Source organism: Rhipicephalus microplus, chromosome 2 (genome assembly GCF_043290135.1).
Source record: "Rhipicephalus microplus isolate Deutch F79 chromosome 2, USDA_Rmic, whole genome shotgun sequence".
Taxonomy (NCBI): Eukaryota; Metazoa; Arthropoda; class Arachnida; order Ixodida; family Ixodidae; genus Rhipicephalus; species Rhipicephalus microplus.
In genome coordinates, this window is record NC_134701.1 from 165,150,855 (window position 1) to 165,178,732 (window position 27,878).

Here is a 27,878-nt window from a genome sequence, read left to right on the forward strand (position 1 = left end):
GCACAGACGACAACACCACGGAAAACGCCCATTATTACGCGGAGCAGCTTCTTGCACGCCGCCAGCACACAGGCATTTAGCCGTCATCATCTCTCAAAAAGCAGGCATACTAGATACAGTGCATCTGTCGCAGTCGCGACTCAGAATCCAACGCATTAGACATCCAATCTTCCAACGCTACAAGGACTCCCAACCTTGTTCGTTTTTCGCTACTATCCAGGCTGTGTGATCATCATTTTCCACGTCGAATGCATGGTTATGCTCTGCAGAACGCAACAGCCAACCCCACCCACCTGAGGTCTCCTAGATCTCACTGGAGTGCCTTCCCTGTGAATGTTTTTGTGCAAGTGCATGAAACTGCCGTGTTACATGGAACTACTCTATTTTGTGATATTTTTTCCTATGATGAGACACCACTTGTCCATGCTTCATAGTTCGTAGCTCGCGCGTTCTTTCGGGGGGAAGGGGAATCATGTGACGTATCAAGGTAGCGTGGTTTGTAGAAGTAGATGAGGAAGAAGTCAGGATAGAATAAACATGGTATATGAGCCAGGCCACGTCTCCGATTCATCATAGCATCACATATACATACACACACACACACACATATATATATATATATATATATATATATATATATATATATATATATATATATATATATATATATATATATATATATATATATATATATATATATATAGCGTTAAACGTACTCGTTTACAAGTTCAAGTGCACTACTCTATATTTCAGAGCGCTGTTCTCTTCCGAAGTTGTTGTGCTATATTCCTGTCCTTTCCTTTCTGCTTTCCTTCTCTAATTATGTAATCATGAGTTGCGATTCGTCCTCTGAGTAACTTAGCAATGCAATGTCATCGGCGAAGCGAACGTTAATAAGTTACTCCCTATTAGGTCTTATCCCTAACTGCTTTCATATTAGTTAGTAAACTCTTGTAAATAGGCAAATATTACACGTAATTTTTTGTGAGAAACAAGCCTCGTGAGAATTCTCCTTTACCGAAGCCTGAGTTACAGCCTGAACACCCTCCTCGCTCACACGCACACACACGCACACACGCACACACACACACACACACACATATATATATATATATATATATATATATATATATATATATATATATATATATATATATATATATATATATATATATATATATATAGAATGAACTTGCAGATTTCAGATACATTTGAAAAGGAAATCGTATTTACTAACGTTTCGACCGTGGCACGGCCTTCGTCAGAGCCGTCACCGACGAAGGCCGTGCCACGGCCGAAACGTTAGTAAATACGATTTCCTTTTCAAATGTGCTATCTGCAAGTTCATTCAATATAGAAAATACCCGGACCTCTCGTGCCTTCCCTTCAAGTTCTATATATATATATATATATATATATATATATATATATATATATATATATATATATATATATATATATGTTGCCACAGCTCGAACATCGCAGAAGACGCTGCCACAATTCGCGTTCGTAAAAGCCGCCAAGCAAGTAGCAAGAAAGCCGCGCTATGGAACGCCGTCCTGCACGCGCCACGATGCTACGCCACGAGACCGGCACGACACTCGAGGGGCATAAGAAGAGACCGACGAAGTGGGAGTCAGCGAGCAAGAGGCATTCTTGGCTGACCATTTTTAGCTTTGAGTTTACGGGCACAAGTTCGCCCTAAATAAAGAGTTTATGTAGTACCAGGTGCTATATTTATTCGTAACAATCTAGTGGACGTGCTGGGTATGATTCCAAGCCCAACACAGGCAAGGAAGAGAGGCCCAGATCCCACAAGATTGGAGCCAGCAGAATTGACACCTGTGCACCAACGCACGAGTCGCCGACTACGTGGTGAGCAGCCCGAGTTTGGCCCCCTAATTGACCCATCAAGACCTGTCGAGACCTCAAGCACTAGCGTCACTGCGATGGCCACCCAGTCGATGCCATCTCCATCTCACCTCATTGTGGATTCGCCACGTACACCAGAGGTCTTCTACGGTGAAACCTTTGAAGATGCCGAGGACTGGCTTGAAGGCTTCGAGCGCGTTGCACGATTGAATGGTTGGGACGAAGCCCGAAAACTTCGTTACGTTTACGTCGCCCTGCAAGATTCGGCACGTACGTGGTTTGAGAACCACGAAGCGTCCTTGCTGTCGTGGGATGACTTTCGACGAGAGCTCATCGCAACCTATCCGAACACGGACCGCAAAGAGAAGGCAGAGGCTGCTCTTCAGACAAGGAACCAACGGAATAACGAGAGCGTGGCCATGTATATAGAAGACATGTCACGGCTCTTCCGCCGAGCCGACCAAAACATGGCCGAAGAGAAGAAGTTGCGGCACCTAATGCGCGGAGTCAAAGAAGAGATTTTTGCAAGCCTGGTGCGTAATCCACCATGAACTGTGGCGGAGTTCCGGTCCGAGGCAACGACCATGGAAAGGACACTACAACAATGTGCGCGACTGTACAACAGAGACTTCAGCGTCTCTTCAGTCAGGGCGGAGTCAACAACCCTCCCCACCAACGTTGACGTCCTCCGGGAAATGGTGAGGGCTATTGTTAAGCAGGAGCTCCAGAAACTGCAACTCCCCCAAAGTCCTCCAGCGATGCCCTCAATTGCGGACGTTGTACGTGAAGAAGTGCGGCAAGCGATTATTCAACCGCAGCCTCAGGTGCTACACCACACGCAACCGGAACCTCAGCCCCAGCTGTCATACGCGCAAATCGTACGTCAAGACATGAGACGCCCGAGCTTTGCACAAGCTCCCGTTATGCCACCAACCTTTCCTCGCAGTACGCCATCGCCGATGCCAGAAGCGAGACCCCGCAAAAGTGATGTAAGCGCATGGCAGACCGGCGGCCCCTGCTACCACTGTGGGGAGGCAGGTCATCTTTATCGGACATGCCACTACCGTCGGGTCGGGGGCTACGTGGCTTCCCAGTGAATGCACCCTGCCCTCGCTCGCAACGGTGAGCACCCTTACAAAATCGAAGAATATTTATCTTCGCGCTATGCATATCCAACACTCAGCGACATGAATCGCGGTCGATTGCACCAATGCGTAATAGGTCGCCAAGTCCACACCCATCATCTACTTTCCCGAGGCGTCGTTCACCAAGCCCTCGACGGGAAAACTAGAACCAGCGACCTGTGGAGGCAGGGCCGCTGATTTTTGGAAAACTGAAAACCCTCCATCGCTAACCGGATCAGATGACGACACTGACACAATGATGGACAAGCGCAGTAATGGTGACGTGACATCCGAGCTACAAGTCAGAATCGACGACGTCAAAACCATAGCGTTGATAGACACAGGTGCAGACTACTCAGTTATAAGTAGCATGCTCGCAAAGAAGCTGAAGAAAGTGCTCACTCATTGGACCGGACCGCAGATACGCACCGCCGGAGGGCATTTAGTCAGCCACATAGGAATGTGCACAGCGAGAGTGGGAATAAGAGGCCATGTGTACGTCTGCAGTTTTATTGTTCTCCCCGAGTGTTCCCGTGAGGCAATTCTGGGCATGGACTTCCTGCAAGCGAACAGTGCCATCATCGACTTGCAGAAATCCCAAGTTTCTTTCTCTACAGAGAACGCTGTTGCCGTGTGTCATGCGGAGCAACCAATTGTTTCGTCTCTTCGTATTGTGGATGAAGGTGTGACAGTGCCGCCACGTAGCAGCGTGACAGTTTCTGTGAAAAGCGACGTTTTTCGTTAATATGCCGGACTAGCTGATGGAAATATCGAACTGCTACTCACAAAGGGGATACACGTGGCGCGAGTTCGAGTGAACCTGCGGAACGGATATACTGATGTGCTATTGACTAACTTCACCAACGAGGTACAGCATGTGGCGAAGGGAGCAGCCATAGCATCACTTCATGACTACGTACAAGTCTCAGATGTTTGCACCATAGGAAAAGTACCCACAACGCCCTCAACAGTCAACAGTGTCCTCGAGAAAATAGATATTGACCGAGAGCTTTCATCTCTGCAGAAAGACCAGATTGTGCAGTTGATCAAGGAATTCGCAGAGTGTTTTTCCTTTTCATCAAAAGTCGGACGTACACCTGTAGCAAAGCACCGCATTGTAATCGAAGGGCATGTTAGACCAGTATGTCAGCATCCATACCGAGTAGCCCCGAAAGAAAGGGAGGCGATAAAGAAGCAAGTACAGGAGATGCTCGACGACGATGTCATACAGCCCTCCAAAAGCCCATGGGCATCGCCGGTAGTAGTGGTGAAGAAGAAGGACAACACCATGCGGTTCTGTGTTGATTACAGAAAACTCAACCTCGTCACGAAGCGAGACGTGTACCCACTCCAACGAGTCGACGATACGTTGGATAAACTGCGCAATGCTCACTTTTTTTCATCGTTCGATCTAAAGAGTGGGTACTGGCAAATAGAAGTCGACGAACGAGATCGGGAAAAGACGGCGTTTGTGACACCCGACGGACTCTACGAGTTCAAAGTACTCCCATTTGGTTTGTGTTCTGCTCCCGCTACCTTCCAGAGGATGATGGACACTGTGCTCTCCGGCCTCAAATGGCAGTCATGTCTTGTCTATCTTGATGACGTAGTAATTTTTTCCACTACGTTCGAGCAGCACGTACAGAGATTGAGAACGGTACTGGACGCCATTCGTATTGCTGCACTTACGATCAAACCCGAAAAGTGCCATTTTGGATTCCGGGAGCTTCGGTTCCTCGCGCACATTGTCAGTTCTCACGGTGTCCACCCAGATCTGGATAAAATCACTGCGGTTGAAAATTTTCCAAGGCCAAGAGACAAAAAAGCTATGCGACGTTTCCTGGGGCTTTGTGCCTACTATAGGCGCTTCGTTGAAAACTTCTCCAAGATTGCGGAACCACTGACACGGCTTACGAAGGAAGGTGTAACATTTATCTGGCACCAAGAGCAAGAAGACGCCTTCTCTGAGTTATGACGGCGTTTGCAGTCACCTCCCATACTCGCTCATTTTGACGAAGATGCCAAAACAGACATTCATACGGACGCCAGCAACGTTGGCCTCGGTGCTATTCTTGTTCAATGGCAGAACGGCGAAGAAAAAGTTATTGCTTATGCAAGCCGCACTCTGTCGAAAGCAGAGTATAACTATTCCGCTACGGAAAAGGAATGTCTCGCAGTTATATGGGCCATCAGTAAGTTCCGTCCATATTTATACGGTAGACCATTCCGAGCCACCAGTGACCATCATTCATTGTGCTGGCTTGCGAACCTCAATGATCCTTCCGGAAGACTTGCTAGATGGAGCCTGCGTCTACAAGAATATGGCATCACCGTAGTCTACAAGTCTGGCCACAAGCACAATGACGCGGACTGCTTGTCACGAGCACCAGTCCAGACCTCGTATCCTGAGCATGCACAAGACTCCGCGTTTCTTGGAGCTGTGAATGTATCGGTGATGGCTCATGATCAGCGAATGGACCCAGAATTACTTCTGCTCATTCAATACTTAGAGGGGCAGCAAGTCGAAGTACCGCGAGTTTTCGTCCGTGGACTACGTTCCTACGTCCTCCGCAACAACGTTCTCTACAAGAGAAACTTTCAACACACCGGTGAAACGTTCCTACTGCTGATACCATCATCACTGCGAGCGGAAATTTTAGAAGCGTGTCGTGATGACCCATCGGCAGGTCACTTGGGCATTAGTAGGACTTTGGCAAGAATCCACCAGAGATATTACTGGCCAAAATTGATGGATTCAGTACAGCATTACGTAAGATCATGTAGAGAATGCCAAAGACGCAAAGTACCACCCCTAAAACCAGCAGGTCTTTTGAAACCGATAGAGCCACCGAAAATTCCGTTTGAGCAGGTCGGAATAGATTTGCTAGGACCATTTCCTATGACATCGTTTGGGAAGCGCTGGATAGTTGTAGCAACCGACTACATGACCCGGTATGCCGAGACGTCATCTCTCACAAAAGGAACGGCAAATGAAGTGGCTCAGTTTTTTGTGACCCAGATAGTGCTGCGACATGGCGCACCTAAAGTCCTTATAACTGACAAAGGAACTGCGTTCACTGCCAGGCTAGTGCAGTCTGTCATGAAGCTAACGCACACCGACCACAGAAGAACTACCGCATACCATCCGCAAACTAATGGGTTAACGGAAAGGCTGAACAGGACGCTTGCTGACATGATCGCGATGTATGTGGACGTCGAGCATCGGACTTGGGACACCATAATACCGTATGCTACATTTGCATACAATACCGCAGTACAAGAGACAACCCACTTCACGCCATTTCAACTTGTTTATGGTGGGACAGTAATAACGACATTAGACGCGATGCTGCCTGTCAACAGCACGAATGAAGAGGACCCTGACATAAGCGAATATGTATAAAGGGCAGAAGAGGCGCGACAACTAGCACGGAACCGCATCATTCAACAGCAGGACGTCGACGCGCACCGCTACAATCTAAGACGAAGGGATGTTCAGTACTCCCCTGGAGACCAAGTGTGGGTCTGGACGCCTGTACGTGCACGTGGCCTATCAGAAAAGCTTATGCGCCGCTATTTTGGTCATTACAGGGTTCTTCGTCAGCTAGGCCCACTAAACTACGAAGTGATCCCTGAAGGTCAAGCATGCACAACACGACGCCGGAATCTCCCGGAAGTTGTACATGTAGTATGGATGAAACCGTACTATGACAGGAACTCAACAAGTGAACTGACTCACGTCGTCTAACACAAGGACAAGTCGTACTGTTTAGAAACTGTCAACCGGCTCTACGCATCGGGGCGATGCGTGCTAGGAGGGGGACTAATGCCACAGCTCGAACATCGCAGAAGACGCTGCCACAATTCGCGTTCGTAAAAGCCGCCAAGCAAGTAGCAAGAAAGCCGCGCCATGGAACGCTGTCCTGCACGCGCCACGATGCTACGCCCCGGGACCGGCACGAGACTCGAGGGGCAGAAGAAGAGACCGACGAAGTTGGAGTCAGCGAGCAAGAGGCATTCTTGGCTGACCATCTTTAGCTTTGAGTTTACGGGCACAAGTTCGCCCTAAACAAAGAGTTTATATAGTACTAGGTGCTATATTTATTCGTAACAATATATATATATATATATATATATATATATATATATATATATATATATATATATATATATATATATCAAATTTAGTAGGCTTCGTTGCGCTTTTATGCCATCGTCCAGCCGGGAGAAAGAAAAAGACACGTGTTATCAATATGGACCCATTATCAGTATGTCATGGGTTGTTTGACCACTGCTTTATCAGTACACTTTTTTTCTTTCTCTCTCTCTTTCTTTTTCCCGGCTGAACGATGGGATAAAAGCGCATCGAAGCGTACTGAATTTTGTCTGATAAACATCGGTCTCAGTTCTAAACGTCACCAATAAACAGTTATTTTAGAAGCGTATTCTTCTTTTTCCCGAATTCTGTGGCAACAGAAGCCAGACTCTTCTTAATGTACGTATATAAATATAAATATATATATATATATATATATATATATATATATATATATATATATATATATATATATATATATATATATGCGTGTGTGTATGTGTGTTGTGTGTGTGGGGGGGGGGGAGTAGCTTGAAACGCTAATTGCATTACCAGGGTTTGGAGGGACCCCTGGGGCACATTCATTTCCTCATGAACAAAAAATAGAGTGGTGTATTTCTTCATGGCTCGCCGTGCTTGTGCGCGCGAGTTCTTTTTTCTGTTTCTGTAGCTTTTCTAGTTCTGCTGTGAGATAACCACACAATCTTCTGGCTGGCTGAACGCTTTACTGGCTCTGTTTTCCTTTTTTTTCCTTGCAAAGCTTGTAAAGCAGTCCGCACGCGTCTTGCTTTTGCCCTATCACAAATTATTTTCAGGTCCCGGTGCCGCTGCTGGCCTGTTAGGTTCTGACTATACACTCTATTTAATAGGACCCCTGTGTGGTTAATTAGTGCGTTAACTAACCGTCATGCTAAAGTATGTCCTTTCATGACTGGGGTACAAACATGGAGGGGCTTGACGCGTAACTTTTGATTAGGCGGTTCGATAAATCAAAACAAACAGGGCTTGAAAAAAAAACAGCAGACTACACATAGCGGACATAAGGCTGTCAAGAAAACGTGGACAACATTTAAACTTTCTAAACATGAAAAAACCAGAGTGTTCTAACGGGCTTACGCAAGGTGTTCGTACAAATAAAATGAAAAAGAGAAAGAAAATAGTGGGCAGTCAGTTGAAAAGCTTCTGGTTAGCGGTCATGTAGACTACATCAGAGAATGTACAAAGATCAGTAATACTTTCTTATTTCTCTTTCTCTCTCTCTCTATCTGTCGGAAGGAAAGTATGTAGTGTCGAAGAAAGGTAGTCAGAACTAAGAAGATAATAAAATGCTAAAGATTTTCTGAAGGGCAGGGCCAGTGGGGCTTCAGCACCCATTTCTGGTACTTTTGCCGTCCCAGTAACCAGTTTGCTGGATAGTATCGTACTGCGGCTTTACTCCAGACTGCTGACATGCTTAGGTTGTCTTTCAAATGCAACTTTCTGTGCTCAACAAGAAAAAGAAGCATAGAAGACTACTCGAAGATAAATAACGCTGTGGAGTCGGGGCTGCAAACGTAACAAACACACGGTTCTGTAACTGCGAGCAGAAACAGGAAGTATACACGAACGGCCATATCTACACGACTAATTCGAGAGGCTCAACGTTATTTTTGTCATTGGAGTCATTGAGCGTGTGTTTTTTACTGTACTCTCCAGGTACCGCATATCTGAACATGTTTCTAGACTACCTTGGTGTTGAATGTCGGCTATTTGTTCAAAGATATTTAGGGTGTAATTATAAGACATGAAGTGAAGGGGATGGTGCAAAATATTTGAAGTAATTAATTGTGCAAATGTCCGCGTAACGTACTCACATTTGTAACATAGGGTTCATGAACATTGGACGTCGCAAGGCACACACACACTCTTTATCAAACACACATGTGGTGCGTAAGCATATACGCATTGACACGTAAATATCTGCAAGCATACCCGCAGCGCGTGCCCACAATACAATCATACTGCGTGTGTGCGAAAAAGAAAGAGAGAGAGAGATTGCATTGGAAGTAATGATAGCAAGTGGAACTTCAGCGCAGCCATGTGTACTAGAAAACATACCCAACGCAACAGTACATATATTTCAAAAACATGCATAATTCAGTTTATTCCTAAAGAACAGCCATTATTGCTTCCTGATACATTCTCGGAGACATAAGCGTAGATATGGAGTAGGCATACATCGTTCAACTAGAATGCTAAGTGGTAAGAAAAACTGCATAGCAGCTTTTCTACAGTGTCCTCGGTTGTCTATGTTGTGTTGTTTACATCACTGTAAAAATATTGTCGGGAACTGTCCGAACTCTTTTTTGTCGACCACTCTCATTGCCACTTCTGCAGCGCTCTTTTTCTACTCAGTTATGGACAATGTACTTGAACACAACTGCATCTTCTTTATCATGTAGCACGCGTATGCTACAAAGAATACGCAGCCTCTCTATCAATGTGCGCTCTGATATTTAGCCGTAATGCCACGTTGGAAACCGTGCAGTAACAAAAATATCAGCGATCTTCCACAAGACGAGTTAAAAATATCGAGTGTGGGATCGTTCAACTGAAGTACTCCGGATGTTTGGGTCTTCCTGCGAGGATATGTAGGAAAACACTCTAATGTATGTGGAGCGAATACTTGACAGCTACACAAAAGCATCAACGCCGAGATTGAAATCAATACTTGTGAACAAGAAAAGCTCTTGTCTCTTCGGAGTGGTGGTCCTGTCATATGGTGCAAACTAAAAAAGAAACAACGCCGGCTCTCTCACTGGACGCTTGTCATTTCCGGAACCGGATATTTACAAGAGTCAACTGTTAGGAGTGGGAGCAGAACACACACAAGTTCTCACATACGAAAACCCACGTGCACATGAGCTCACTGTAAATGGAAAGGCGATGAGTTAGAGCAACTTTCTTTAAAACGAAGTCAACCTACAGCACGATTGTTTTGGCCCCAGCACACGGAAACGATACGTTGATGAAAGAGACCATGTTTTTATAGGACGGTGTTAGTCTCCGCGGAAATTGCGCGCTCACTCCTTTACATTGTCCTTTATTTAGGGATGATTTTCCTTAGGTCCTCGTTCCGCTGGCACCGTCAGCGCTGTCACCGTCAGAGCTCCCAGCGCCGCGTATGTCGCACCCTCACTCATTCAGTCATTCCGGCCACCAAGCGCAACAAACGCTCCCCACCCGCAATGGTGGTGGTGGTAACAACTTTATTAATAACTCCGGCAAATTCGTGGCCTGGGCCTAGGCCTCCCCCGAAGAGGGCCCCACCGCGGTGGTATAGTGGCTAAAGTACTCGGATGCTGACCCGCAGGTCGCGGAATCGAATCCCGGCTGCGGCAGCTGCATTTCCGATGGAGGCGGAAATGTTGTAGGCCCGTCTGATCAGATTTGGGTGCACGTTAATGAACCGCCGGTGGTCGAAATTTCTGGAGCCTTCCACTTCGGCGTCTCTGATAATTATATGGTGGTTTTGAAACGTTAAACCAAACTTATGATATCATCCCCATAGGAGGACCGGAGACCCTGTCTCCTCACCACCTCGCGGGCTTGCCCACCCTACTGTTTTCATGGAAGCCAGCAGCGAGATCTTGCGCACAATCGTTTACTATTTGTACATGGAACTTCTTGCATTTGGTGTGCGTCATTCCTTGAATTGTTAGCCAGGTGTGAGTGTGGAGCTCTTCTTTCGGTAAATGTCACCACCTAACACGTAATCTTTTCATGGCATGGCTGTTCAGCAGTAAACCCTTGCTTGCAAATAAAGCTTCAAGTCTGCCGGTGTGAAGCCCTCGATATGAACGGAAAAAAAATAAGGGAAATTTTTATAATGATGATTGATTTATATCTGGGGTTCAACGTCCCGCCATCACTCTATGATTATTAGAGACGCTGAAATGGTGGGCTCCGGAGAATGCGACCACATGAGCTTCTTTAACGTGCGCCCAAAAATGAGCACATGGGCCTACAACAATTTCGCCTCCATCGAAAATGCAGCCGCCGCAGCCGGGATTCAATCCCGCTACCTGCGGTTCAGTAGCCGATTACTTAGCCACTAGACCATCATGGCGGGACGGGAATTTTTCGAGGCTGTAGTTTCATCGTAATAAACCACGAATGAAACTAACCGAATTTAAGCCAGTTTAGCATAGGAGACATGATTTATAGTTTTTAATTTTATCTTAGTCATTATGGGCTTAATCTTAGCCATTATAGGCTTACTTAAAGTATGTTGAGGCTGCTTTTACTGCGTTCATCATGAACGTGGTTCCCATATTCCTAAAGCTACTCAGCCACGCGGTTATTTAGGGACGATTAGGATATATGGTTTATTCACCATACAGCTACGACAAACTAAAAAATAGATTCTAAATTAATCAACGTCTGCAATTATCAATAACCTTCAACAGTCACGTAACCGACCGCTACATTTCAATGGATTCAAACAAGAACTAATGTGCCACATTTAGCTCACAAACGTTCAATGCAGTTTGAAGGAGTCACGAAATACTTTTCGCAGTTAACTTCGGATGACATGAGTACATGAGTGGTCACGTGAATCAATTACCGCAACGTTTTCTCGATTCCGCCCTGAAACAGAGGAGTTACAGGAATTAGTCGCACGCTATAAAGGCTTTGCCTCTTCTGCCTTTCAGATGAGCCCTCAGAAACAACAAAAGGGGAAATGACACGGGCCAGAAGTTACGTAAGTTTGCGTCACGACCACGCACACGTCATCGAGCGGGGTCACTTCCTACAGTTGCGATTCCGGAGCTTGGTGATCTAAGCAGACCATGGAGCCCGACGCCAACACGCGGTGGCACCTAGTGACAAGTAGTGCATCTCAGCCAACGGCGATTTTGTGTTTACGTCGTCTATTGGTTAATGACAAGCTATTTTCTGTGGGACGACGGATGTGATCCCAGACCTTTTTAGAATCAGCTTTCACCTTTATTTCAGTTATTTGTACAAAAACGGGAACATCTTCCGAAAGCACAAGGCTTCAGGGGAACCTCCTGATAATAAAGATTACTCAATTAACTGTAACAGTAAATACAGGGAGATGAGAAAATTGATAAAATCAATACTAACAACGAAACAAGAAAAAGAGTTGCATAAACAATATAACAGGGAAGAAACATCTAGTAGTCAATCCGATACGAATACAATTGCTTTTTAAAAAACCGATCGTGGAACATTGTTTGATCTGAGAAGGCAATGAATTCCAAAAAAAAGTGCCTGAAAAAGTGTCACATTTGCCCACCGCTTCAGAGCTCACCTGGGATCTCGTCTTTGAAAGATGTTGTCGGAATGTTTATAGCAGCGTCTTTTATCCACGCAATGTCTTTTCACACCAATCTTGAAAGGTGGTTCATAAACCCAGAAAAACTTATAAAATATCAGTCTATGGACATCACAAGCAAGTTCTTCTCCCTCACAACCCCTGGCTACTGGTCAAAATCTTTTGAGCCGCGGCAGCAGCAAGGGCTTGACTAATGGATGATATTAGTCTCGGCTGTGGGGCAGAGCCACCGATGATTCTAGAGTGTAGGAGCGTTGCCGGAAATATACACTAGATATGGGCCAAATTTGCAGCTTTGTATTGAAGTGTCTACTGTCATCGGAATACTTCCGGAAGCCACTCGCTTAGAGTAAATTGTCAGACAGCCCCATAAAGTGGAGGGTAGGCGCCAATTTTAGTGTATCTTCAATTTTTTAGGCAGAGATCTAAGTGCTCCTATTGCTGTAGATATGGCTGAAAAAGTCCTTCTACATTAGGTCTGCGCAACCGCCGCCTACAATTAGGTAACGCTAAATAACCAGGTGTTCAAGACGGTAGTAAGGCCCTTAGACCGACTTCATCAACTCGCCGGAACACATTCGAAAAAACCCCCAAGGCTGAAAAAACTCTCCAATTCGCTGTTTTCGTCGTGAAGGACTAACCCATGCTAGCACGCACAAACAAACAGCAACGCGATTATTTTCAGAACACACATGCTATTTGTGCTTGTTTCGGTTTGTTTGTTCAATGCTCCACAATATGCTGGCAACGACCTTGCCATGGAAAGCTCGTATCGGTGGCAGGCTTGCCTGTGTCGTAAAGCAATCAAGGCTAAAAGAAAAAAGAACTGAAGTACAGCTGCAGAAATGTACTCGAGGTCGAATGTTTTCCCGACAGCAACGAGGGCAGCCAAAAAGTGTTTTACAATGTTTCATTGCTTTGCTGAAATTGAAAACATTTTTAGAAAACATTTTCTTCTGTATAATACTACAGCCAATAAAGAATGCTATTCAATATCTTGAATAAACCTACATCCATTGAACCCATGTGATAAACATTATTTGTGAAGTTTGTGTTTGAGTATGATTCAGAAACCGCTTTTTTTGTGGTAAAATAGTCGCGTGTGTGATCGCTCATGCGCAGGTGAAATGAGAGCAGGAGTTATTGTCTTATCTCTTCCTTCATCCTGAGAGTGAACTGTAGTTGTTTTTGCCTCCGCTCCGTGAAATGTACTCAAGAAGACTAGATTGAAATAACATTACTGTGAGGTGCTGTTGGTTTTAGAGGCCCGGGCTCACGGCTGTCAAGTTGGTACGTCGAGAACTTATCTCAACGTAAGTTTGCAGAACCGCTGGAAGGTCCAGATTTCGTCGTCAAGGTGGGCTCCGCCGGATACAGGCCCACCTCGATGAGATGGTTAGAAGTGCGGCTTCTTTGTGTTTAAATTTTAAACTTGAAATTTGCTCAGCATATGCTTACATGCAGTATCTCTTGTTTTCAGAGGGTGCATTTGTACGTTTTCTAAATCTCGAGAAGTGTTAGTTCGAGAGGAAACAAACTCGCTGGGGAGAAAACTTTTTTGAAAGTGATGCGTGCTCCCCCTGAACCCGGACTCATTGTGCACCACACATTTTCTGTGGAGTGACTGGTCTTATATAAAAAAATTGGCCTCGTATATGCATGTCAATCTGCAAATGTCATCCAAAGACGACATTCTTGCGTGGGGAGAGAGTGAACAATTTATTCGATGTTCTGCACAAGAAAATCAGTGAATGGTATTCTGGAGGCACTGCGTTGGAGTGCCTCGAGCGTGCAGCGGAGGTGAACGAGCGCATCAAGTAACGTCACACGTAAGACATGAGCACCATCTGGCAGTTTTCTTGAAAAACGAAGCGTGTGGCTCTGAGACGGGTGTGTGCGCCCGTCTCGGAGGTGGTAAGGTGTAGAACGCAAGGCGACATGTAGGTGCCACCACCGTCTCGCCTTAGCAAAGCGTTGGAAACACCCACCTTTTTGTGCAAGCGTTGCATGGTCAGCGCAGCGCGATAAGCGCTACGGTTCTTAAAATTACTTACGTATGTATTTTCTAGTAAAACATGCACGTGCAGAATATATACGTGTTGTTATGGTGCCCCAGACATGCTGCTTATTTGTTGACAATTGCACAAGTATGAACGCTAGAGCTTGAGCAACATTGGTGGGCGCTGCAGATAGGGTCGACCGTTTCAAGTACCCTGTGCCGTTAGGAGGAGACAAACAGACAAAAAATAGACAGACAGATAAATAGACCAAAGTTTTTGCGTCGAAGGTCTGCAAGAAAGATTAAAGAACGCGTAATTCACTTCATGTTCTCGTAGAATATCAAACTAAAGCCTGAAGACTTTTCACTTCAAAAGTGTGATCATAAGATGAGAAAAAGGACGCTCGTCGGAACTCGGGCATCGGTTTCACATACTGGTTATTTCTGTTTTGTCAACGTGCATAAAAATATCATCACACGAACATTTTTAGTTTTGGCCCTACCTTTCCCTTTTCTAGACAGATTGCCTATCTGGCCGGTATCGAACCGGAAGCATCTAATTCAGTGACTCAATGTGAGAGCCATTGCCTACCCCAGCGTGTCTCTCTCATACTTTTTTACTTTGTTCGAGTGCGTAAGTGTCACTTCATTGGTTGTTCATCCATTTACCTTAAAACTTAGACCTTTAAATAAATTATTCGAGCCACGAGGATAAGTCTAGGGCTCGAAGCATGGGCCAAAACATTAGATATTTACACTCGAGCCACATCTATGTGGCAAATCATTTGTTTTTCACTGTTTTATGCAACAAAGGTAAATTTCTCGTGACTTCCTACTTCATAAATATAGAATTCGACATATCTCTTCGATGAGACAAGTGGCTGAATAATTTTGTTTATCATATGTGTCGGGTGGATAGCCAAATAACGTACAAGTTGTAACAAAAGAGACACGCACGAAACCCCTTCCCTGGGCAGGCAATGTTTTATTCTCCTTCGCCTTCCATATCCGTACTCACATACCGCACGTGCATGAAGACCCGCGCCCTGGTTCCACATTCAGTCACTACAGAGCTGACAGAACTGAAAGTTTCGCAGCCTATAAATTAGTTTGGCACACTGCATTGGTTTTTAAAGAAAGAAAGCCTTGTTCAAATTTTTTGGTCTTCTTTACTCGCTTGCTGGCGACATGAACTTACGTAACCCACGATGTCATCCACCATAATTCAGAGCATAGAAAGTATTTTAAGTAAATAGATAGGGGTAGTAGTATCGAATTTATCATGCCATACGTCTGCGAGAGCACCATGGTAAAGTTGGCAGTGCGTAAACGAAACACCATGTAAAGCGAAAGAAGATATAAACTCTAACGAAAAGTTTTTGAAGAAACCCGACGCTTCGTAATCGACTTGGTTCCTTCCTCACGGGAGACTGCACGGCTATGTAGCAGCGGCATCTTCAATGCGCTTGCAGGGCAGATAATGACCCCCCCTCTCTCTCATTTTGCCCTGGAGCGCAGTCCGTGTGTAGGCACTGGGGGAAGGGCTCTGAGAGAGCGGTTGATGTTTTGGGCTGTCCGCTGCATATGCCACGATTCGAGTAGTTAACCTTCTCCTACAGTTAATCTCGCTTTCAAGGATGGCCGTTGCTTCGAAATTTACCCGGTGGTCAAACGTCTCAGCATGCTCGGCGACTGTGGTGCGCTCTTAGTAGAGCTTCCGCGCATCGTTGGCGTGTTGCTTTGGTCGTTCCGGTAGGTTTTTCTTCTCGCCGATATACGAAGAAGGGCACTCGGCGCACGGGATTTTGTAAACGACACCGGGGGGTCTTGTCCATTGTTGGCCGGTCTTTCGGGCGGGGTAGGAGGCATCCCGGTGTGTACGACGGCACGTGAGCGATGCGAACTCCTTTTTTCTTGAAGATTCACGCCAACATCTCGCTGCTTTCCAGGACGTATGGGACCAGTACGTGTTTCGGAGGGCTGGCAATTATTGCTAATTGGAGTTTTTGTATCCTCTGTTGCTCTGCATGGCGGGTGGTGGCTGGAATGAAGTTTTTTGGGTATCCGTTCTTTCTGAAGTCCGAAATTACGCGGGCCTCCTCTATCTTTTACCCGTGTCGTTGGAGCAAAAGTTCTCAGCTGTCTGGAGTAGCGTGGACACAACCAAGGCCTTGTGGCAGGCGGGGTGGAAAGAATCAAATTGAAGGTAGCGGCCGTTGTGCGCTGGCTTCCTGTGAACAGAGAACTCCAGGTCGTTGCGATTTCTTGCCACCTGGACGTCGAAAAAGGGCAGGCAGCGATTGCTTTCACACTCGGCCGTGAATTGCATGGCTGGGTGCACAGAATTGAGATGCTGTTTCAAGTTTTCAATTTCAGACGTCTTCGTGACGCAAAAGCAATCGTTCATATAACGAAGGAAAAGCTTGGGTCGCGGCGAGAAGGAGCTGAGCGCTTTCTCTTCTATGTACTCCATGGTCAGGTTTGCAATCGTGACGGAGATGGAAGCTCCCATTGTGTTTTCACTGTTCTGCCTGAAGATAGTTCTTTTGTAGGAGAAGTACGTGCAAGAAAGGCAGAATTCCAGTAAACAGCAGAGCTAATTCTGCGACTAATCTGCCGTAATGAATCCGCACCAAGTTTCTATGGACTACCGAAAATTCCCAAGCCTGAGATTCCTTCCGACCAATTGTAGACATCACTTCTTCTCCATGCCGAGCCCTTTCTAATTTTCTACGCCAAATATCCGTCTTCATAACCCGGAAGACACCAACTCAAGTCGGTCACTCCAGCCATTTCGTGCAGCTGGCGTCAGACGTGAGCATCGACGGTGGCGTGAGCCAGGTCTCGTTTGACGTCATTTCATTGTTCACCAATGTGGCAGTGCCCTTAGCTCTCTCCTTTGCCCGTGCTGGGCTTGAGGGTGACGCAAGCCTGAGTAAAAAAACTCCGTTGGCGGTTGACGAGCTTTGCCGTCTACTGTAATTCTGCCTATCTATTACGTACTTTTTCTACAAGGGAACTCAAAACTCTTTTCAGGCAGAACAGTGGAACAGCGATGGGGGCTTCCATCTCCGTCCTGATGGCAGAGCTGACTATGGAGTACATAGAAGAGAAAGCACTCAGCTCCTTCTCGCCGCGACCCAAGCTTTTCCTTCGTTATACAGACGATTGCTTTTGCGTCATGAAGACACCTCAAATTGAAAACTTAAGACAGCATCTAAATTCCGTGCACCGAGCCATAGAATGCAAGACCGAGTGTGAAAGGAACCGCTGCCGGCCCTTTCTCGACGTCCAGGTGGCAAAAAAAAAAAAACCCAATGGCCTGCAGTTCTCCGTTCGCAGAAAGCCAGCGCACACCGGCCGCTACCTAGAACAAGATTATTTCACCCTACCTGCCACAAGGCCTCGGTTGTGACCACGCTACTCCAGACAGCTAAGAACTTTTGCTCTAACGATACGGAGTGAAATAAACAAGATGCCCGCATAATTGCGGGCGTCATAAAAAAAGGATACCCAAAAAACTTCATTCGAGCCGCCACCCGCCACGCAGAGCAAGAGAAAATACAAAAACACCAATTAGCATTCCTCAGAAGCCCTCCGAAACGCGTACTGGTCTCATACGTTTAGGAAACCAGCGAGATGTTGGCGTGGATCTTCAAGAAAGAAGGAGTTCGCATCGCTCACGTGCCTTCGTACACGCTGGGATGCCTCCTACCCCACCCGAAAGACCGGCCAACAATGTACAAGACCCCCGGTGTCATTTGCGAAATCCGGTGCGCCGAGTTCCCTTCTTCGTATATCGGTGAAAAGAAAAACGTACCGGAACGACCCAAGCAACACGCCAACAATGTCTTGAAGCTCTACAAAAAGCACAGCGCAGTCACCTAGCGTGCTGAGACGTTGCACCACCGGATAAATTTCGAAGCAACGGTCATCCTTGAAAGCGAGATGAACTGTAGGAGAAGGTTAACTACTCGAGTCGTGGCATATACAGTGGACAGCCCAAAACATCAACCACTCTCCCCCAGGCCTTCCCCAAGTGCTTACACATGGACTGCGCTCCACGGCAAAACGAGAGAGAGAGAGAGAGAGGGTCATTATCCACCATGCAAGTGCATTGAAGACGCCGCTGCTACATAGTCGTGCAGTCTTCTCTGAGGAAGAAACCAGGTCGGTTACGAAACGTCGGGTTTCTTCAAAAACTTTTGGTTAGTGTTTATATCATCTCCCAGTTTTCATAACCAACTAGACAGACTTTTGTCGAATGTATACATTGAATTCAATTAGCCAAGGCCATGAGAAGTATACATTACCGTCGTCTATACGTTGTCTATATATATTTTATTGCTATACTCCGACACTTTGCGGACATTTGTCGAAGGGACGATACGAACTGCAATCTATAAAAATCTGTTGGTTGGCGTATTGCTGAAGCCTGATATATAGCTGCAGAATCGCCTTGGTGTAAGTGTGCACGCATTGATGTTTACGTATGCCAACATCTTCGTAAACAGAAAGTCTTGCTTCGGGCGATGCGATAGATCATTGGAAATTCCAATACACCTATCTTAGCCTTTATAATACTTCGGTGTCTCTACAGCTATTGAGTGTTCTCTTTTTTCGCATTTTCCTATATAGGCACAAAGTCGCATTAAAAGGCAAATGCGAAAACACAATCAGAAATGAAATGACCACACGATCTTGAAACATATGGCACCCGGTAGCACGATTCTCACACATCATACCAACAAACCTACATGGCGTTCAGCTGCAAACTACTGTAAACATTATATATGTCATGTTGCCTAACGCAAGGAAACCGCAAATATGCTCGCACGGCAACGACGCTGAGAGAGAAATAAATAAATCATATAAACCCGCGCTGACGCTCGAAAAGAAGTGCGAATCCTTCCTAAATAAACTCTTTTGGAGGTTCTGGTACATTTGAAGCGGAATATTTACAGCGTTGCGAAAAGCGCAGCCGCACTTTGCACTTTTGTATTAATTGTTTAGTTTGCTTTCTTTTAAAAAATCATTCACACGTGATTATGACAATAGGCAAGTTCAAAAGTTTGCTTGCTTGTTGTTCAACTTTGACGCTCCATTAATTCGGTAACAACTCTAATAACCTACTGTGGTGCTTTGACCTTCAAACTTACTTTTTCGTTTTGATTACTCGATCCTACTTTGAATATTAGCAAAGATTCCTGTTTGGCGCAGACAGATTGTTCGTATTGGTTTACTTTTCTGCTCATCTCTTTTTCTTGATAAACCACCTCCTAAACCTTCTGAACAAGTTGAAAAAATAACTCCAACAGCTTCACCCTTTCACAGCACTTACTCTTCACGAATGGAAATCCCCCAAAAAGCTGTCAGAAGGATACTGCACACTGTTATCATCCACTTCAATACCCTGGAGCCTTTCCGCAAGCAAGAAGTCTGACTTCTCACGAGAGACTGTGTCAGCATTAGACTTGCCTTTCACAATTGAAGAACTGAATACCGCAATGGGTGAATTAAACAGGTACACATCATCCGGTCATGGCGTAATAAGCTATAAAGTTACCCCACACCTCCCGCCTACGACTCCTAGAATATTGCAATTCTTCATGGCTGTCTGGCGAGGTTCCAACAAACTGGAAGCTCGCTAAATAGTGCACATTTTGAACCTTCAAAATGGACCTTCATTTGAAACCTTCATTTTTAAACCTTCAAAGCAGCCAACAAGCTACGCCTCTTTCGAACCCGTTGCCTTGCTGAGTTGCGTTGGCAAGCTTATGGAGCGGATGGCTCATAAACAAATGACTTGGTTTTTAAAAGCCACGACAAATTTCCTCAAGAAATGAACGGATTTCGTCAAGGCAGATCAGCTATTGATGTCATCACCCTCGTCTCTTCACTTAAGGAGGACATCTTTGCTGGACGCATTCTAATAGCTATCTTTCTCGACATCGAAGCAGCTTTTGACTCCGTCTTTCACTTTCGCTGACATTGAACAATAATGCAATCGTCTCTAGCCAAATTTCTAACATATTAATGTATCTTTGCTATATCTGTTGTTGGGAGTAAATGTCACAGTCAGTAGAGAAGAATGCGATCTCATCAGATAAATGTAGACGTTATATTTCTGATCAGTTGAAATAGTGCTCAATAATACATTGAAAAAGAATGAAGGTAAAACTGCTCCTTATAGGGGAACTCAGTGTTTTGTTTGAATTTAGATGAGGAACATCCAACCTTTACACAGAGAAATTCTCTCGATGTTTACACTTGTGCCACCCCCTCAATAGTATATTCTGGAAAATCAAATCTCTGTAGCGTATTGAATAAAATGGAGCGCTCCACACTGCCATATGATTTGGCTATGTTAAGTGTTACTAACGCAGCCTAGTTACTTCTTTTTTTTTTATCAAGATGCCAGCGCTTTTTTTTTCTCTTCTTCCCTCTTCGTCCTTTGCATCTCCTGCTACCTCGCACATAGAACATGCCCGTCAATTTGTCTAGCGCATGATTGTAATAGTTTCGATTGCGTTGTAAAGAATAAGTGAGAGAGCAAAAGATAAAAAGAAAAAGAACGCAGAAGATTTACGGCTAAAAAGTTTGTGAAGGGGTGTGTTCTCAACCAGTGCACCCACGATTCTTAAGGGCTAGAATCCTAACCACTTGGATATCCAGGTTCTTTATTTTTGGTTTAATGACTCCTTCCAAACATGATCCACAACAAGTACTAGAAAGTACCTAACCCATATAGTGTCAGTCTTAGTGCACAGAAACCAATTTAAACGTTCCTTAAGCACAGTCAAGGGCTACAGCCTGGACAGCCACTGAAGTAGTGCAGACGCCTCTGCTCTCTGAAATTCAACAAATTTCGACGTGGACGACCGCAAGTACACTCGTGTCGTCTTTGCGTTAGAAGTACAACATATTCTGGCTCTAAAGCCTGCCCTTATTATTATAAGAGTTCACTAACGATTACAACAAACGGTAGTGCATCGACATGATTTATTTGGGTAAATCTAATACAATGTTCATTTAACGGAAACTTAGCGAGTGTATCATGAGGATGACATGTAGTCATGTTGTTACATGACACGCATGTCATGATTTTCATGAGAGTAGGTCGCTTGGGTTCGGCATGCAATCATGTCATACCATACCAGTTTTGCAACATGCCATGTGAACGAAACAACTGCAAGAGCTGCAACACCATGAAATGTAAATCATGACATTCATGACATACTTGCCATGATTTTCCTGTTATGACTAAACAAATATGTTTTCCATACAGTCATGTTATGCCATACCAAGTTTGGTATTGATACCATTATCGAAACGACCAGGAGAGCTAAAAGTCGTCGTCGGCTAGACAGATAGATAGATAGATAGATAGATAGATAGATAGATAGATAGATAGATAGATAGATAGATAGATAGATAGATAGATAGATAGATAGATAGATAGATAGATAGATAGATAGATACGCTCGAAGTCGCTGAAGTTCGTCAAGAAATGCTTCGGGTTTAAAAAAAGGTGGAAACAAAGACAAAGCGAGGAATGGAGATTCAGAGAGAGGAGAAAGGAGAAAAGAGAGAATTAGTGAAATAGACAGAAATAAAAACATATAAAAAAGCAAAAGAGAGAAAGAGAAAGGCAGTCAAACTATGGAAGTGGGAAGGAAACAATTAGAAATATATGGAATAAAAAACAAAAAAATACCGAATCAAGGAACACGCTCCCAGCTGCACGGTTTTTTTCAGTCTTCGCAGCGCTAATGATAGTCTTAATTTTAGCAATTATCTTCCAAAAATAATGACATTTTGAGAGACAGCGTAGTGCAGTTATGAAATTTCATCCGCATGGGGTTCGTTAGCGTACACTTAAATCTAAGTACAATGACTTCAAGTATTTCCGCATCCAGTGATTATGCGGCCGCCGCAGCGGGGATTCGACCCCGCGACCTACGGGTCAGTAGTCGACCGTCGTATCTACAAGACCACCGCAGCGAGTTAGGCATTGCACCACTTGTGTGTGGCTGTCCTAATGTATTCTGGATGTAATGCCCCTAGGTATATTTTGGCGATGCAATGTTTCATGACGCGAACATGTTTTGAGACTATAGCTGTTGTATGATGTTATGTTATTTTAGTCACGTGGTGAGATTTTACGTGAATTTCAGTCGAGGGGCTAGATGTTATCTGACGCTGCGTTGTTTTCGGTATTGTGACTACTTGCTACATGATGTTACAAGATGTTTAGTCATTGAACCCTCTCACCCATCATAGGTGTTGCATTCTACATCTGGGCAAAGCACCATGCATGTTGCGGGAGTGATGCAGATGATGGAGAAGAAGAAAGAGCAAGTGCGTGCAGCCTCTTCTAACTACAGGGCGCAACTAATAACTTGATTCACCACCACTTGAAAGCTAGGCATTGTCTCTCTTCCCCCTTAACAGCCTTTATTGCTCCTGATCCAAGGAAACGATAACTTTCTACTTGCTACTACAAACCCGCCTACAGCATCGAATACTTCAAACACGCTTGAGCATGTAGAACACAATAGTAGTAGAACACAATAACGCAATTGGACTTTGTTCAAGTCGCCTCCTCGCTCACTTGCCAGGCTTCTCTTATAGGTGGATAGCTTAGCCATGCAGCAAAAAAAAAAAAAAACGTCCGTGAGCTTCCTTATCAGCTTTTGCATATTATTTTGAAAGTACAGAAGCGTAGTTTCAACAATAGTGTGAATCTTCCATTTGCGAGTAGGACCCACAATGCGTGCACCTGCGGAGGCGCACAGGCGTTTTCGAATAAAGACAATAAATTAATTAACCTCGCGCGCTTTGCGATTTGTGGGCCTTTCAAACAAACCATTCGTCACACAGTTCACATGTGTTTTGGCGTGGCGTGATTATAACCTACTGCGATGCAATTCTTTGCAATGTTATGTAGTGAAAGGAGTGCTCTGACACTACTTCAAGTATTTAACAAACGATCTTTTTTTCTTTTCTGCGAAATCAATTTCGAGTACGGGCAACACTTCTCACCATAAAACCTTTTTGCCGAGCAGAAGACTTGAGTTCTTTTCCCACTTCAATCAGTTATTATTATGACTTCTGCATTTGCCTGCCTCTGGCATTTTCATTCGTGGTCAACGCTGATATTTTGCTCAGAACCAATGATGCCGCACCGACCGCAGAATTTATCCTAAATTAGCTCTTTAACACTATCGTTTTATTACAGGTACAGGCACAACTGTTGGTGTTATGGACACTAACATCATTCAATTATCTGTAAAGATTGATTATTGCACCTCGCTACCTTTCTGTAAATACATTCTCTCTCTCTCTTGATTATTGCGATTGCGTAGCAGGCAGAGATGGCTAAGAATTAAGATACCTTTGAGTATGAAGATTTTGCAGAGAATAATTTTTTGCCACTCTTTTCTTCATATTTGTATCGAACACTCTCTCATATTTGTATCGAACACTCTCGTTCCAATGCCTTAAGAAAGGCATTGGAACGGTAGTTTTGAAGGCGTGAATGGAATTCATGAGCAGCCGAAATTACTCTTGAGAAAGTCAGAAGCTATAGGTTTAAAAGATGCCAAAAATAAGGCCTTAAGCACAAACCAGTGCCTTTCTTTTCGTGTTTTAAAACTAAACAAACTCAGACTTTGCAGATGAACCCTTGTTTTGATAAGTTGCAGTCGGCAACACATTCATTGTCACGGTGAATGAATATAGCAACGTCACGCAGGTAACTTGTTCTTCGGAATGCTATGTTCATTTGCTGATGTAGTCATTTATGGCCGTCTCTTTGTTGTTACTTGCGCTGCTGCTCCTGTTTTTGTCTGAGCGGCATAGGGCGGAAACTGACGAATCGAATCTTAGAGCAGCCCACTTAGCATTCGCTGGTTTCTACCACGGACGTATTCGGTACGTCATAAGTGAAAACAAATCACCCCTCTTTCTGAAGTGCAATAGGATGAATAATACGCTGAATGGAAGGCACAATTCTGTTTCCAATTTATTGGAAGGCACGGAAACTCACAAAAGACATAAGGCTTTCATTTTTAGTGAGAAAATGAAATATGTTCCTTCAGGAATACATTCGAGTAAATAAATTTTTTCTTTTCTTTTTTGAGTAACAAATTCATCATTTTTCATTAGATATAACCTTTCGTCTCATTGGGTCACGAAAATTCTTTAGAAATATCATTCCTTAAGGATGAAAATTCAAGAAAACAAACACATCACCCAACATTCTTTGAACTTCATAGCTATCGTCGTGAAGTTTAATGGAAAGGCTTAAAGGATGGCAGCGTTTTAACTTCGGCCTTCATTAAGACACTTCACTTCAAAGGGCCTCGAAGTGTATGCTGAAGAAACAACAGAAACAATGACTTCAGTTTGGTTTTGATGTTGCAAAGTCCGCAACCAGCCACCTTTGGTGTGTAGCCGGCAGTCCTTTGAGCTTTGGAAATGTGCTCGCGTCGGCATGGTTGAGAGGAGGTAATCTAATCAGGGGAAGAAAATGCCTGCATATTGATGATAGCTAGAGGGGCATCAAATATTTTCAATGAGTCATTATAAGAGCGGATAGCGTAAGAAAATTTAGTAAATGTTAGGCGCTCATTTCAGGACTTTAGCACGAATTATCCGATAGCCTGCCTGCGTGATTTAACTGGGCATAATATGCCCGGTTACAGTCTGCGCCACGGCATGCTAGTTTTAAGCCGCCGATCTCTACTCGTGCATTCTCGTGACGGCTGCTTCTGCTAGTAAAGCAGTCCTGTGAGTACTGCACGCTAGTCGTACGTCAGCCAATAATGAACAGAAACAGGTGAACACAATCACTGTCATGTCGCCCTGAAATTGTTTTCGTTGTTGTTTGCGTGGTTGTCGTTTCTCCCCCGGTTTTCTATAGCTAGACGCGGGATGTATCAATATTCAAGAATGCGGTGCAGGTTTATTCGAAGCATTCATTCATGAACTGCTAATTTTTTTTTCACGTAATACGCGGCACACAACAACATTCGAAGTAGTGGAGAACTGTTTTTTTTTTCTTTCATATCTAATCGCGACCATCTCTCAGATACTTTCAAAAAGCTGAAATGCTCATGTAATTGACTAAATCCTATAGAAGATGTTTTATAGATATGTGTGCACCATATTTTGGCTGATTCAATCTTTACGATTCATACTTAAGGTACAAGTGCTGCTCTTTGCAATTGATTTGCTGGCATCTGTACGGATATTCTTACTCACAGGATGGACTGCAATATTATCGTAGAAATATTTATGTTTTAAGGTTTAGTGCACGACACCTTTGTGAATACAATTCGCGTGGATTTATTAAGTTCTACTTCTCAAAGTGACTCAGAATATCCGAGACAACGGAGACCTGTTCGGTTCTGTTTAACCCGCATGTAAATGGCACAGTACAAGCGCTTTTGTTTTTTATATAGAAACATAACCGCTGTGGCTGATGTTGAACCAACGACTTTCCTGTTAGCAGCAGCCGAGCACCAAAACCACTAAGCCAACACAGAAGCCTCCTTTAACTGTGCACTTGTTTTTATGCTTGCAGAAAGTCTGTTAATCGCGAACAAACATTATAAGCTTGATGAACCGCAACGCGCTCTTTTCTTCCTTTTCTTTCCTTTGGTTCTCCTCTTCAACTTCGGTATCGCAATCAAAATACGTAATAGACTTTCTCTGGTGGAAGTGCAGTTATTCTAGTTGTCCTGAGAAGAAGAGCAGAGAGAGCTAATGATAGAGAGGAACTGAGAGAGAAGAAACGACTAAATACAATTGAAGAGAACCAGAGAAATAGGGAGATAAAAGTGGAAGTACGAGACATGATCATATACATAAAGTAATCGACAGAAAAAGGAAAAGATAATATAAAACACAAATATTTAAGTACTGTGAAAACAAAGAGCAGCGCGAAAATAGAAACGAAGAAAGACAAGACGTCTTGAGGGGCTAGTTGGTTCATTCTATTCAGGTAAAAATTGCGCTGAAATAGAAAGGACACCACAAAGAAGGAACACTTAAACAGATCGAGCGCAATCTGATTGCGCTCGATCTGTTTAAGTGTTCCTTCTTTGTGGTGTCCTTTCTATTTCAGCGCAATTTTTACCTGAGAAGAAAGACAAAGGCATGGAGACAGTTGGAGAAATAGAAAGAAAAGACGAGTAAGTGAGAAATCGTGAGAGAAAAAAGTATGAAGACATTGTAAAAGAGGGGAATTCATAAATGAAGGGAAAGAAAGAAATTCAACTAAACCGAGGCTAGAAAGAAGTATAAAAAAGAGCGAAATAAAGAAAAAATGAAATGAAAAACAAATGGTAGCAAGGTATGCCACCCAGTAATAAGGTGCCTATGGCTTGGTACCACTAAGGTAAACTTGCATTAATGTTTTTCTTTCTTCCAGTTGTTTTATGAGCATGGATCTTCATCATCACTAGCGCACCAGTGCCGCTTATTCAGCTAATTGAGCCTATGCAAGGAAATCTCATTCCCTCGAGGGACCAGGTCAAGAACATTTGCGGTATAATGCTGCCTATAGGCACTAGGGAACGGAAGTAATTTAGCCTGTAGACACTCGATGACACGTTGGTTTGTCAAGTTCTTAGCCTGATCCGGAAATTAACGTGGCGTATACGTCTGCGTAGGCCAACATATTGGTTTGTTCGGTATGTGTGCACTGCGAGAAGCCTCGCTCCAGTAAAGTGACAGGCATATATATTCATGCACTTTCGCTGTACGGCAGTGCGACAACATATCTGCTATCTACGACGTGTGCGTCAAGCGCCTTGATAAGACGTGATTAGTATTGCGTGTGAATATTTTCCGCGGCCATCCACTCTCCTAAGACATAGAGCCACCGGACACAATATTCTGCTAGCATACAGAGCGTACTTATCACTACAATGGAAGAGTAAATTTCCGTGTCACCTCACTCACAGTTCTTCAGAATGTCTAAAGTGGTTGGCCATCGGCTCCTTAATGCCCAAGCTTGTGGAGTGTGAATAAAGGCGTATCTTATTGAAGCGCGGTAGTAGCGACTCAACACACTTTTGAAATAATACTTTTTATGAAGCATTTAAAGATGGAGGATATAAAATTATGCATCAATTTTCCGAAGGGAACCATGCTGGAATGCAAAGCAGCAGTGGTGTGCACGCCGTTGACTTGGTTGAAACGGGCGTCGACGGAGGTGCTGTAAGAGCGGTTTGAAGCGAAACTCGTTGTAACCTTTACTCGAGTAAACATTTCTTTGAAACGCAAAACCTGAAAGGCTGGCTGGGTTTTGTGTAGGTTTCATCGCAGATAAACGACTTGAAAGAGTGTTTCAACTCGACATTCGGGTGACCGTTGCGAGTGGGGAAGAGGGTGAAGTGAGAGGGAACTGTTTGCGAGCTGGTGGAGGAGCAACAC

General features: G+C 44.3%; 1 long non-coding RNA gene across 1 annotated transcript in view; it reads left to right on the forward strand.

Annotated features, from left to right (window-relative positions):
- LOC142786554 (uncharacterized) overlaps positions 1 to 13,445 on the forward strand; it is a 119,429-nt gene extending 105,984 nt beyond the window's left edge. Inside the window, exon 3 of the long non-coding RNA XR_012889091.1 lies at positions 11,787 to 13,445. This is a non-coding gene — a long non-coding RNA (uncharacterized LOC142786554). The remainder of the gene's footprint in view (positions 1 to 11,786) is intronic.
- The last annotated feature ends 14,433 nt before the right edge of the window (positions 13,446 to 27,878 follow it).